An 11982-nucleotide genomic window follows, 5' to 3' on the forward strand; every position below is an offset into this window, starting at 1 on the left:
CCATCCTAATTTTTTCCTTGGTCCATTACAGTAAACGTACTTGAGTCAGTCAAGCACAAACCTTCATACAATAAATAATTGTTTTGAATGTAGTGCCAGTTATAACTTGCTGCTATTTACTTATGCTTAACACAATTGGCCATGCCCAGTTAAATACCAGCATACAAGGAAACCTCACCCTGTTGGGAGAAAATTCCCCAGAACTATCAGCCCCCCTTGTGTCTGGGACAGCCCACAACAAATCTGACTGCACCAAGGATACAAGCCTGAAAGCTGGTGATTTTACACTGATACTCTGCTAAAACCTCCTGGCACCTGTGAGGTTAAAATCTCAAAACTGTTAGAAAGACAGAAAGTGTTTTAGTTATGTAGTGCTGCTATCACAGAAGTACCACAAGTGGGTGGCTTTAACAAACAAATTTATTTTCTCACAGTTTAGGAGGCTGGGAGTCTAAATTCAGGGTGCCACCTGTAGGGGAAGGCTTTCTCTCTCAGTTCTTCTGAGCTTCTGTTCCTGAGCAATCTTAATGTGCTTGGCATCTCTCTTCCCCAGGTCTCTCTGCTAGCTTGCGTTTAATCTCTTTTATATCTCAAAAGAGATTCGACTCAAGATACACCCTACGCTAACCTTGTCTCGTTAACATAACAAAGACAGTTCATTCCCAGATGGGATTATAACCACAGGCATAAAAACCAAACCCAGCCCACTACTGTGAGTAGATTGCCATTTATATCAACCCTATGGGACAGAGTAGATCTGCCCCATAGGGTTCCAAGGCTGTAAATCTTTACAGAAGCAGACTGCCACATCTCCCCACCCCCACCCCCACTAGGAGCAGCTGGTGGGTTCTAACTTCTGACCGCTTGGTTATCAGCCAAGTGCTTAACCACTGTGCCACGAGGGCTACTCACCACAGGCATAAGGATTAGGATTTACAACACATATTTTTGGGGGATACAATTCAATCCATAATAGAAAATAAGTACTTTTAACACAGCCCTGGAAAGGGAAAATAAATTCTTCAGGATTAATGCTAAATCCTGATGCAAATGAATTCGTTCCCTTGATAACCAGAGAGAAATTAAAGTTAATGAATTAAATATGCAAGTCTTCTTTTGTTGCAATTCTCTTTTGCAAATATTTCGATAATCTTGCATTGTCACCATTATCGGAAGGCTACTTTCTAGCTATCTGGAATGCATTTCCTTGTGGAGCATCTAGGTGCTTAGAATTTTGACGTTGAGCGCATTGATTAGATTTCAAGATTTTTCCTTGCTGAGCATAAGTGTGCTTAGAATTTTGATGTTGAGTGCATTGATTAGGTTTCAAGATCCTAAACTTTTTCTTTCATAAAATTTTAATTAAAAAAAATAGACCAGGGCATTTTTGTGTGTATGTATGAGTCACTATCAATATCTTTTGAAATAGACCATAAACTGCTTTATTTTTGCCATAAGTTTACTGAAAGTTTTTTTCCTGCTGTCTTAAAAACGTAGGCTCACCATAGATTTTTATAAGAAGGCAGAAGAGATTAGGAAGTTTAGACTTTCTATGCAATACCAAGGTATTTACTAGAAGGTAAGAAGTGTATTCTCATAGTAAGTATTTTCGGTTATTTTTTATGGCCAGATGTTTCAATATACTATTTCAAATTCTGGAACCACTCCCACCCATGTGAAGTCTAAATATGCATTTCTTGAGTCATTGAAAACCCTGGTGGCATAGTGGTAAAGAGCTATGGCTGCTAACCAAAAGGTTGGTGGTTTGAATCTACCAGGTGCCCCTTGGAAACTCTATGGGGTAATTCTACTCTGTCCTATGGTTGCTATGAGTCAGAATCAACTCGACAGCAACAGGTTTAAGTCATTAATTCATTAATACTTTGTTGGATTATATTTATACAGTTTAACACATTAATGCTTGTCATTGATAATAAGCCAAGATTTCAGAAAAGAACGAGTTAGTTTTTGTGAACTGGTTTTTCTGGTACAGTGTGGATTTGTATATACTCTAGGGCTCTGTACTTGAAGTAGGGAGGGGAGACGTTTCTGGTTTTGTAATATAGCTTGACGTTAAAGCCAAACATACCCCTTTTTTATCACTATATGGTAAAAAAGCATTTAATATCTTTGCTGATAGCAGTTCTGTATTGGGTGAATTGTTAAGTTAAATTTCTTAATCCAGGTTCAGAGGGACTGGAGATTTTATTACCTGGAAAAGTGAATGGAAAGCTGCAACACAAGACTTTTGGCCATGGTGTGTATAAAGATTATACCCAATAAAATATTCAGAAACCCTGGTGGCATATTCAATGCAGGAATGTTTTAGCTAAGTTTCATTAGACATTACATTCCTTACTGGGAATGCATGGCTCAGTACTCAGTTTACCTATTGCATAGCTGATGGGTTCACTTAAGCTTGCAGGAATCATCTAAGGGCCTCCGAATACCAATGCTAGCCTCTGAATAAGAGACTGCATTGCCTGGAATTATTTTATTTGCATAAATAAGACTATATAGATGAACTTTTAAAAGCCTAGGATGCCAAACAGTTCTCTCTCTCTGTCCTACCTTTTTTTCTCTTTGTCTTTCTCCTTCTTTTTTAAAGTATAAATTCTTCCCTAGAGCAATCAGAAGAAGGCTTAACTATCTCCCCCATTATTAACCCCTTAGGTGCTACCAACAGTGGATATTGAGATATTCTAAAAGGCCTGGTGGCAGCTTTCTTAGTGCATTTTTCAGAGGTGGATTCCTCACTACACACCTCATATGATAAGATGGTCCTGAAAATCTGATGATGACACCCCACCCACCTCATGCACAATGTGACACCTTGTCCCACCCAGTTAAGTAAAGGCCAGTGCCCTGATAGGGGGAGGTGGGTTCCCCAGGAGTTGGAGTACTCAGGCTGCATTAAGCCTATCCACATGGCCCATATTCTTTGGCATTGTTCAGTACACTCCTCAAGTGTTTACTGTTAAAAAAAAAAAAAAATTGTTTATTTTCTTTTCTGTTGCTGATATCAGAGATCATTTGACTAACCTAACATGGTTTGCAGAATAAAACTAGATTTGGAAAAATATCAAACCTCTATAGAAAAACCCGTTGTCATTGAGTCAATTCCGACTCATAGCCACCCTACAGGACAGAGTAGAACTGCCCTGTAGAGTTTCCAAGGAGTACCTGGTGGATTCAAACTGCCAACCTTTTGGTTAGCAGCCATAGCTCTTAACCACTACACCACCAGAGTTTCCATCAAACCTCTATAGAATGTTTTATTATATTCTTACCTCCTCTGGAAGGTTTTACATTTTAATAAATCATATTCTAAATGGGAAAATAATGCTAAAAATGAGGCAGGGAAGCAGTTTTCCCAGGGTAAAGAACACAAGTGAAAAGGATTCGTTTTTCTTCTCCATGGTTAGAATTAAGGGCATTAGAGCTAATGCATCAGTGTAATTTATTTCAGTTCAGATCAGTTCAATAAACATTTACTGAGCATCCACAGATACTGACATAACGTGAGGTGCTGTGGACACCAAGATGAAGAAGACACTGCCTCCTATTTCATCATCTGATGGGGCACACAAGTGGACATTTTCAATAACATGACAAGAATTATGACCAAGTTGTTTTCAGAGTGCTCTGGGAACTGAGAGAAGGGCATTAAGTCTGGCCTAGGGATGCATGAATGCTCTCAGAACACAACTTGAGTTGTGTTTAAAGTATGAAAAGGAGGCTGCAGAGCAAGGAAGACTGGGATGGGGAAGTGGGAAGGAAGAAGTACCATTGGGGAGATGAGAAGGTAATTCAGACAGAAGCAACAACATGAGCAAAGATGGGAAGACACAGAATAGGATGTGCTAATCAAGGACCTATGAACAGCTACTAACTGTGAATGAACATTGAGAAGAGAGGAATGACAGGCAATGGGTCTAGAGGGACAGGGCACTCAGGTTACTGAAGGCCTTGTATGTTGGGTTAAGGAACCTGGGCTTTAGTCTATAGGTGATGGAGAGAAGTAGGAAAAGGATGAATGTTAAGAACTGTGAAGTGTCTAGATTTTATCCTGCTTGCAAACCAACAAGTTAACCTGTGACAGTTTCATGGATGCTGGCAGAAGATAAGAGGTTCCTGGGTCAGAGACAAAGGGCTTTGTTACTCATGGCTCAACAAGCAGTGTGACCTTCAAATTCATGTTAGTCCCCTTTCCCTCTAAATCCCGTATGGACAACAAAAAGGCAGGCCCAGATGGACACTGTGCACACAGTATGTTTGTGTCACAGCCGAGAAACCCTGAGCTTAGGAATTCCCTATATTTATGATGGGTTTGCGAACAACCTGCCCAACAATTACCCTGGAGGGAAATATTGTCTTTATTATACTGAATGGCAAACAAAACTTCCCTCTGTCCCTGAGGGAGACACTATATCTTCTGAGGTCGTTTGCTATGCAAAAATCTTTGAAAGACAGTCTAAAACAAAAGCTGTCAGACCTCTGCTTATAAGGTATGCAGAAATGTGAGTGACATGTGAAAAATTGTCTCCCAACAGTAAAACAGATTTGTGTTTTAGGTGTGTCACTCTGGTAGAAGGTGGGGGATAAACTTTTGGCAGAGATGGGATGGCGTTAGGAGGTTGTTGCAATAGTGTAGGTAAGAGATGATGAGAGCCCAAATTTGAGAGGTGATAGGGATGGACTTGAGAAATATATAGAAGGTAAAAATAGGCAGCTCTTGCCATGTGAGAGAGCATATGAGAGAGCCAGCAAACTTTTTCTGTAAGGGCCAGATAGTAAATATTTTAGGCTTTGCAGGCCTTATTGCCTCAGATGTACTCGACCCTGCCATTTTATATAGCCAAATGAGTGTCAGTGGGTTTCAATAAAACTTTATTTACAAAAACAGGCTGTAGTTTGATGAGCCCTGGTCTAGAACAAACTCGAGGTTCTTGTGTTGTATGATTAGATGAAAGAAGCTGTGGTGATCCAAAACGTCAGTGATTCCAGCCCACCAGCTGTTCCTTGGGAGAAAAGAACTGACGATCTGCTCCAGTAAAGATTACAGCCTAGGAAACACTATGAGGCAGTTTACTCTGTCCTGTAGGGTCACTATGAGTTTGGAATCTACTCAACAGCACCTAACAACAACATGATTAGATGGATGATAATGCTAATAATCGAAAGAAGGGATTTAGCCTTTTTTTTGTTTTGTTTTGTTTTGTTTTTGCAGGTGTTAGAGAGTGGGGAGATGAGTTTTTTAAAGTTCTGAATTTAGGAAGGTAAGGGATATCCAGGTATAGATCTTCACTAGACAGCTAGATATACATATTTGAAGGTCAAGAGGACATCAGTGTTAGAGATGATGATTTAGAAATTCTAAGCATACAGATACAAGTTAAAACCATGAAAGTGAATGTCATCATTGAATGAGAGCATGAGGAGTAGAGAGGTGGCCCAAAGATGAAACCCTAGAAAAGCATCAATATTTAAGGGCAAGATTGCAATCAGGAGGTACAAAAACAACTTCTTCAGTGTAATATCACACGTGTGTATGTTTGTGTATGTGTGTGTGGAAAGAAAGGATTAGAGAATATATTTTAATGTTAAAACAAAGGAAAGGAATCCTGTCCAAGACTTTCAGTTCTGAAAACCCGAAAACCTTGTAAGACATTTATTCTTCATCAGAACAACAGAAGACTTCTAAGAAATTTCAGAGACACACCGATATTTTTCTTATTATGAGAATCAAGTTAATTGAGAGGGAGGACCATGTTTAGCCGTGTTGAAATCCAAATTACTTCCATTAGAATCTTGTTTTTCATTTCATCGGGGAAAGGCATACAGGTGGGTTTGCTTCATTCTCTTCTGCCTAGAAGTATAGTTGTGGTCACTAGTTATTCATTTGTTTTGTCAGTGCCTGAACATATATTGAATGAGGACTTACCATGTGCACAGGTAGGCAACTTGCCTGTGCATAAGCAAAATAATGGTGACACCAAGCAGAGTGTGACTAATATCTCAAGAGATGGTCACGGAAACCATAGTGATGCTATTCGTGCGTTTTCTCTGCTATCCTTCATAATTACACTTAGAAACTTCCAGAAAAAACAAAAAACAAGAATCCATGTTTTTCAGTTACAAAGACTTATGAGTTAGGAAGGGAAAACAGTAAATACAACCATAAAATTGCACATGCTTTGCCAGAAGATTTTGGAGTATGGAGGAATGGAATTCGGTCAACACTTTTCCCATCTATTTGACTTGTAAGAACAGCTCTCTTTGATAGCTTGTAAAAAAAAAAAAATTGTATTACAAGAGTAGAAAACACCTGTTTTTTTAAGACAAATATATAAAATCTTGTGATGAAGATGATGATTGTATCATCACACTAATGAGTTTGACTTTAGTTTAGACAACTATTTTTATTAATCTATATGACAATAAATAATTGAAAATCTTTAAAAATATTTTTAAATAAAAAAAATTAAACTGGCTTAGAGTTATCTAAAAACAAGCAAACATTCGTTTTTGCTTGCCTTAGCTTCAAAATGAAAGAACCTAGTATTAAGGAATGCAAAGAGTTAAGTGCTCAACTACTTACCAAAAGCTTGGTGGTTCAAATACACCCAGAGGTACCTCAGGAGACAGCCTGGTGATCTGTTTGTGAAAGATTACAACCTTGAAAACCCTGTGGAACACAGTTCTACTTTGCATACGTGGGTCAGCATGAGTTAGAATCGCCTTGACATCAACCAACAACAGCAACAAGAGTTATGTTTGTTCAGAGGTCTTATTTCATTAGCAGTGCAAAACAAGCCAAGCCAATAGTCAATTTCTTCACAGTACAAGTGTATATTTACATTTGAATGCAAAACACATCCACATATTTCCTTTCTGATGTTGTTACTTTTCAGATCAGATATAATGTCTTATCTTGTTTATATGCACTAATGAAAATTTATGTGCTATGAATAAATTCTTTGGTGGTGTCTTAGTCATCTAGTACTGTTGTAACAGAAATACCACAAGAAGATGGCTTTAACAAAGAGAAGTTTATTCCTTCACAGTCCAGTAGGCTAGAAGTCTGAAGTCTCTGTCAGTTCTGGAGGAAGGTCCTTGTCATCAGCCTTCCCTTTGTCTGGGAGCATCTCAGCGCAGAAACCTTAGGTCTAATGGACATACTCTGCTCCTGGCACTGCCTTCTTGGTAGTGTGAGGTTCCCCTGTCTCTCTGCTTGCTTCTTTTATATCTCAAAAGAGATTGGCTTAAGGCACTATCTAATCTTGTAGATCTCATCAATATAACTGCTGCTAATCCATTTTATTACATCATAGTGATAGGATTTACAACGCATAGGGAAATCACATCAGGTAATAAAATGGTAAACAATCATACAAGGGAATCATGATCTAGCCAAGCTGACAGGTGTTTCTGGGGGACACAATTCAATCTGGACAGGTGGTTTAATGTTAAGCCTATGGAGTAAGAACATATAATTTTTACTCCTCACTTTTTATTTTAATTCAAATAATCAAAGAAGCCCTGAGATTATTGAAAGTTATTATATGTTTTATGGGAGGGTCTATTGAAGAATCCTTTTGAACACTTGTTATGGAAATAAACCAAAAAACCATTATGGAAATAAAAAAAAAAAAACTTTTTTTTTTTTTTATAGGTAATGTTAAATCCCAGACAGGTTTAAGTACTAAATTTCACAGTGTTTGCTTCTGTAAATAATGGTGCTTGTGAAAAATGACTGTGCTTTTCAAAGTACATTTCCTTGACTAGTCAGATAACACATCTGATGGTGTCCTCTGGAAGTGAGACTTCTCAGGTCTCCAGGAGATGTTGGCTTGATGGACCACTCACATGCCTCCATTATTTTAAAAGCCTCTTTGGAAATTATAGCTCTACTTCATACAACAATAACCTGGCTCAGCACGATCAGAACCTCTTATTCCTTGTCCACCCAAATATCTTCCTTAGAGAAGAGAGTAAATTTGTCTAGCGCCAGGTGGATAGGAATAAAAGAGGATCATAAATGAATAAGGATATACTTGGAAGATTCTTTTTCCCCTATCAGTTTTGATGTACAGCTTAAGGAACAGTATTACCTGTACTGAGTCATCAGATATAAATGCTCTTAATGTCACCTTGTGAGTGCTTTAATGCTTTATGTCCCCTGCCCTTCTCCAGATCCTCTGTATAATCTCTGGGTAAGTGCAAAGATCATTTTCAATATTACTAAGTTCATTACTGAAGTAAATTTCTGCTCCATTAGACTGTGAATTTCTCCGGGGGGAGGCTGCTTCTGTTGTTTCCTTTACAACTCTCCTTATAGCAAGAAATGTGGTTGTGACTGGGACTTGATGAACCTTGCTGCCTGTTTGCCACGAAACCTTTAAGGTTTACTGCCATGTGTTATAAACAAGAAGTGAAAAGCTGAAAACTAGGTTGATTGCAAGGATGGGTCAAAGCCAAATCATGGAAAGCTTTACACACCAGGCTGATTTAGGCTTTGTGAGTTTTTGGAGCAGGGTGAGTAGTATGTTAGAAGCAGTGGTAAACCAAAAAACCAAACCCACTTCTGTCGAGTTGATTTCGACTCATAGCAACCCTATAGCGACCCTATAGGACCGAGTAGAACTGCCCGATAGAGTTTCCAAGGAGCGCCTGGTGGATTTGAACTGCCGACCTCTTGGATAGCAGCTGCAACACTTAACCACTGTGTCACCAGGGTTTCCGAAGCAATGCTAGAGGAAGCCAAATTGGTCAACAAGTATTTGGGAAATGGAGAGTGGATAGTGTGGGTTAGGAAGATGGACAGGGAATCAGGCCGTAAGTAACTGCGCAAGTTTCAGCAAGAAGAATCAAGTGCCATTAAAACAGACTACAAATACCACAGTGAAGAAAACCCCAGATCAACAAGGTTTGAAGGGGGAGGTGAGATACACACAGAATGGGTGTGGTGCAATTAATTACTTTTGTGTGTGGCCTTTGTAGCCGTGGCCTTATAATTCCCATCCAAAATTCAATCATGCGATCTTCAGGATCCTTTCTATCACCAAGGCCATATTTCCTAACTACTGATCCTTCTTTTTTTCCAACTTTCCCATTCCAATCACCAGTAATTATCAATGCATCCTGATTGCATGTTTGATCAATTTCAGACTGCGGAAGTTGGTAAAAATCTTCGGTTTCTTCATCTTTGCCTTTGTGGTTTGTATGTAAACTTGAATAATAGTCGTATTGACTGGTCTTCCCTGTAGACATACGAACATTATCCTATCACTGGCAGCACTGTACTTCAAGAAAGATATTGAAAAAAAAAATTTTTTTTTGATGATGAATGCAATGCCATTCCTCTTCAAGTTGTCATTCCTGGCATAGTAGACCATCTGATTGTCTGATTCAAAATGGCCATTACCAGTCCATTCCAGCTCACTAATACCTAGGATATTGATGTTTACGCATTCCATTTCATTTTTGATGATTTTCAATTTTCCTAGATTCATACTTTGTACATTCCACTTTCTGGTTATTAATGGATGTTTGCAGCTGTTTCTTCTCATTTTGAATCATGCCACATCAACAAATATAGGTCCTGAAAGCTTGACTCCATCCATGTCATTAAGGTTCTCTCTACTTTGAGGAGGCAACTCTTCCCCAGTCATATTTTGAGTGCCTTCCAACCTGAGGTGGTCATCATCAGGCACTATATCAGACAATGTTCCATTGCTGTTCATATGATTTTCACTGGCTAATTCTTTTCAGAAGTAGACCACCGTGTCCTTCCTCCTGGTCTGTCTCAGTCTGGGAGTTCAGCTGAAGCCTGTCTGCTTTGAATACCGGTGACGTAGCTTCCGGCATCACAGCAATACATAAGCCCCCATAGTACGACAAACTGACAGATGAGTGGGGACAATTCTTAGGTCTTCCTTATTCACTGTTCAGCTTTCGCATGCATATCAGGTGACTGAAAATACCATGGCTTGGGTCAGGCGCACCTTAGTCCTCAAAGTGATATCTTTGCTTTTTTTTTTTTTTTTAACACTTTAAGGAGGTTTTTTTGCAGCATATTTGCCCGATGCACTATGTCATTTGATTTCTTGAGTGCTGCTTCTATGGGCACTGATTATGGATCCAAGTAAAATGAAATCCTTGACAACTTCAATCTTTTCTCCATTTACCATGATGTTGCTTTCTGGTCCAGTTGTGAGGATCTTTGTTTTCTTTATGTTGAGTCGTAATCCATACTGAAGGCTATAGTTTTTGATTTTCATCAGTAAGTGCTTCAAGTACTCTTCAATTTTAGCAAGATTGTGTCACCTGCATATCGCAGGTGGCTAATGAGTCTTCCTCCAATCCTGATTCTGTGCTCTCCTTCATATAATTCAGGTTCTTGGATTATTTGCACAGCATACAGATTGAATAAGTATGGTGAAAGGATACAACCCTGATTTACACCTTTTGTGATTTTAAACCACGCAGTATCACCTTGTTCTGTTTGAACGACTGCCTCTTCGTCTATGTACAGATTCTGCACGAACATTATTAAGTGTTCTGGAATTGCCATTCTTCGCAATGTTATCCATTATTTGTCATGATCCACATGTTTGAACGCTGTTGGGTAGTCAGTAAAAGGTAAGCATTTTTCTGGTATTCTCTGCTTTCAGCTAAGATCCATCTGACATCAGCATTGATATCCCTCATTCCATGTCCTCTTCTGAATGCAGCTAGAATTTCTGGTAGTTCCCTGTTGGTGTACTGCTGCAATCATTTTTGAATTATCTTCAACAAAACTTTACTTGCGTGTGATATTAATGATATTGCTTGATAATTTCCTCATTCTCATGGGTCACCTTTCTTTGGAATGGGCACAAATGTGCATCTCTTCCAGTTGGCTGGCCAGGTAGCTGTCTTTCAAATTTCTTGGAATAGATGAGTGAACACTTAAAGTGTTGCATCTTTTTGTTGAAATATCTCAACTGGTAATCTGTGATTCCTGAAGCCTTGTTTTTCACCAATGCCTTCAGTGCAGCTTGGACTCCTTCCTTCAGTACCATTGGTTCTTGATCATATTTTACCTCCCGAAATGGTTGAACATTGACCAATTCTTTTTGGTATAGTGACTCTGTGTACTCCTTACATCTTATTTTGATGTTTCCTGTGTCATTCAATATTTTGCCCATAGAATCCTTAAATATTGCAATTGTAGGCTTGGATTTTTTTCTTCAGTTCTTTCAGCTTGAGAAATGCTGAACATGTTCTTGCCTTTTGGTTTTCTATCTCCAGTTCTTTGCACATTTCTTCATTATACATTGTCTTCTTAAGCTGCCCTTTGAAATCTTCTATTCAGCTCTTTAACTTTGTTTATTTCTTCCATTCACTTTAGCCACTGTACATTCCAGGGCAAGTTTCACAGTCTCTTCTGACATCCATATTGATCTTTTCTCTCTTTATAATGACCTTTTGCTTTTTTCATGTATGATGTCCTTGATGTCATCCCACAACTCATGTGGTTTTTGGTCATTAGTGTTCAATAGATCAAATCTACCCTTGAGATGGCCTCTAAATTCAGGTGGGATATATTCAAGCTTGTACTTTGGCTCTCGTGGACTAAACTTTTCTTCAGCTTCAACTTGAACTTGCATAATAGCAATTAATGGTCAGTTCCATACTCAGCCCCTGGCCTTGTTCTGGTTGATGATACTGAGCTTCTCCATCATCTCTTTCCACTGAAGTAGTTGATTTAATTCCTGTGTATTCCATTTGGCGAGGTCCGTGTGTGTAGTCACTGTTTAACTCTAGGCAACCAATAATCTACTTTCTGTCTCTACAGACTTGCCTTTTCTGGACTTTTCATATAAATGAAATAATACATTCTGTGGTCTTTTGCAACTGGCTTCTTTCAGTTGGTATAATATTTTCAAGGCTCATTCATGTGTAGCACTTCATTTTCATTGGCAAGTAATAGTCTGT

The sequence above is a fragment of the Loxodonta africana genome, chromosome 4 (genome assembly GCF_030014295.1).
Source record: "Loxodonta africana isolate mLoxAfr1 chromosome 4, mLoxAfr1.hap2, whole genome shotgun sequence".
In the NCBI taxonomy this organism is placed as follows: domain Eukaryota; kingdom Metazoa; phylum Chordata; class Mammalia; order Proboscidea; family Elephantidae; genus Loxodonta; species Loxodonta africana.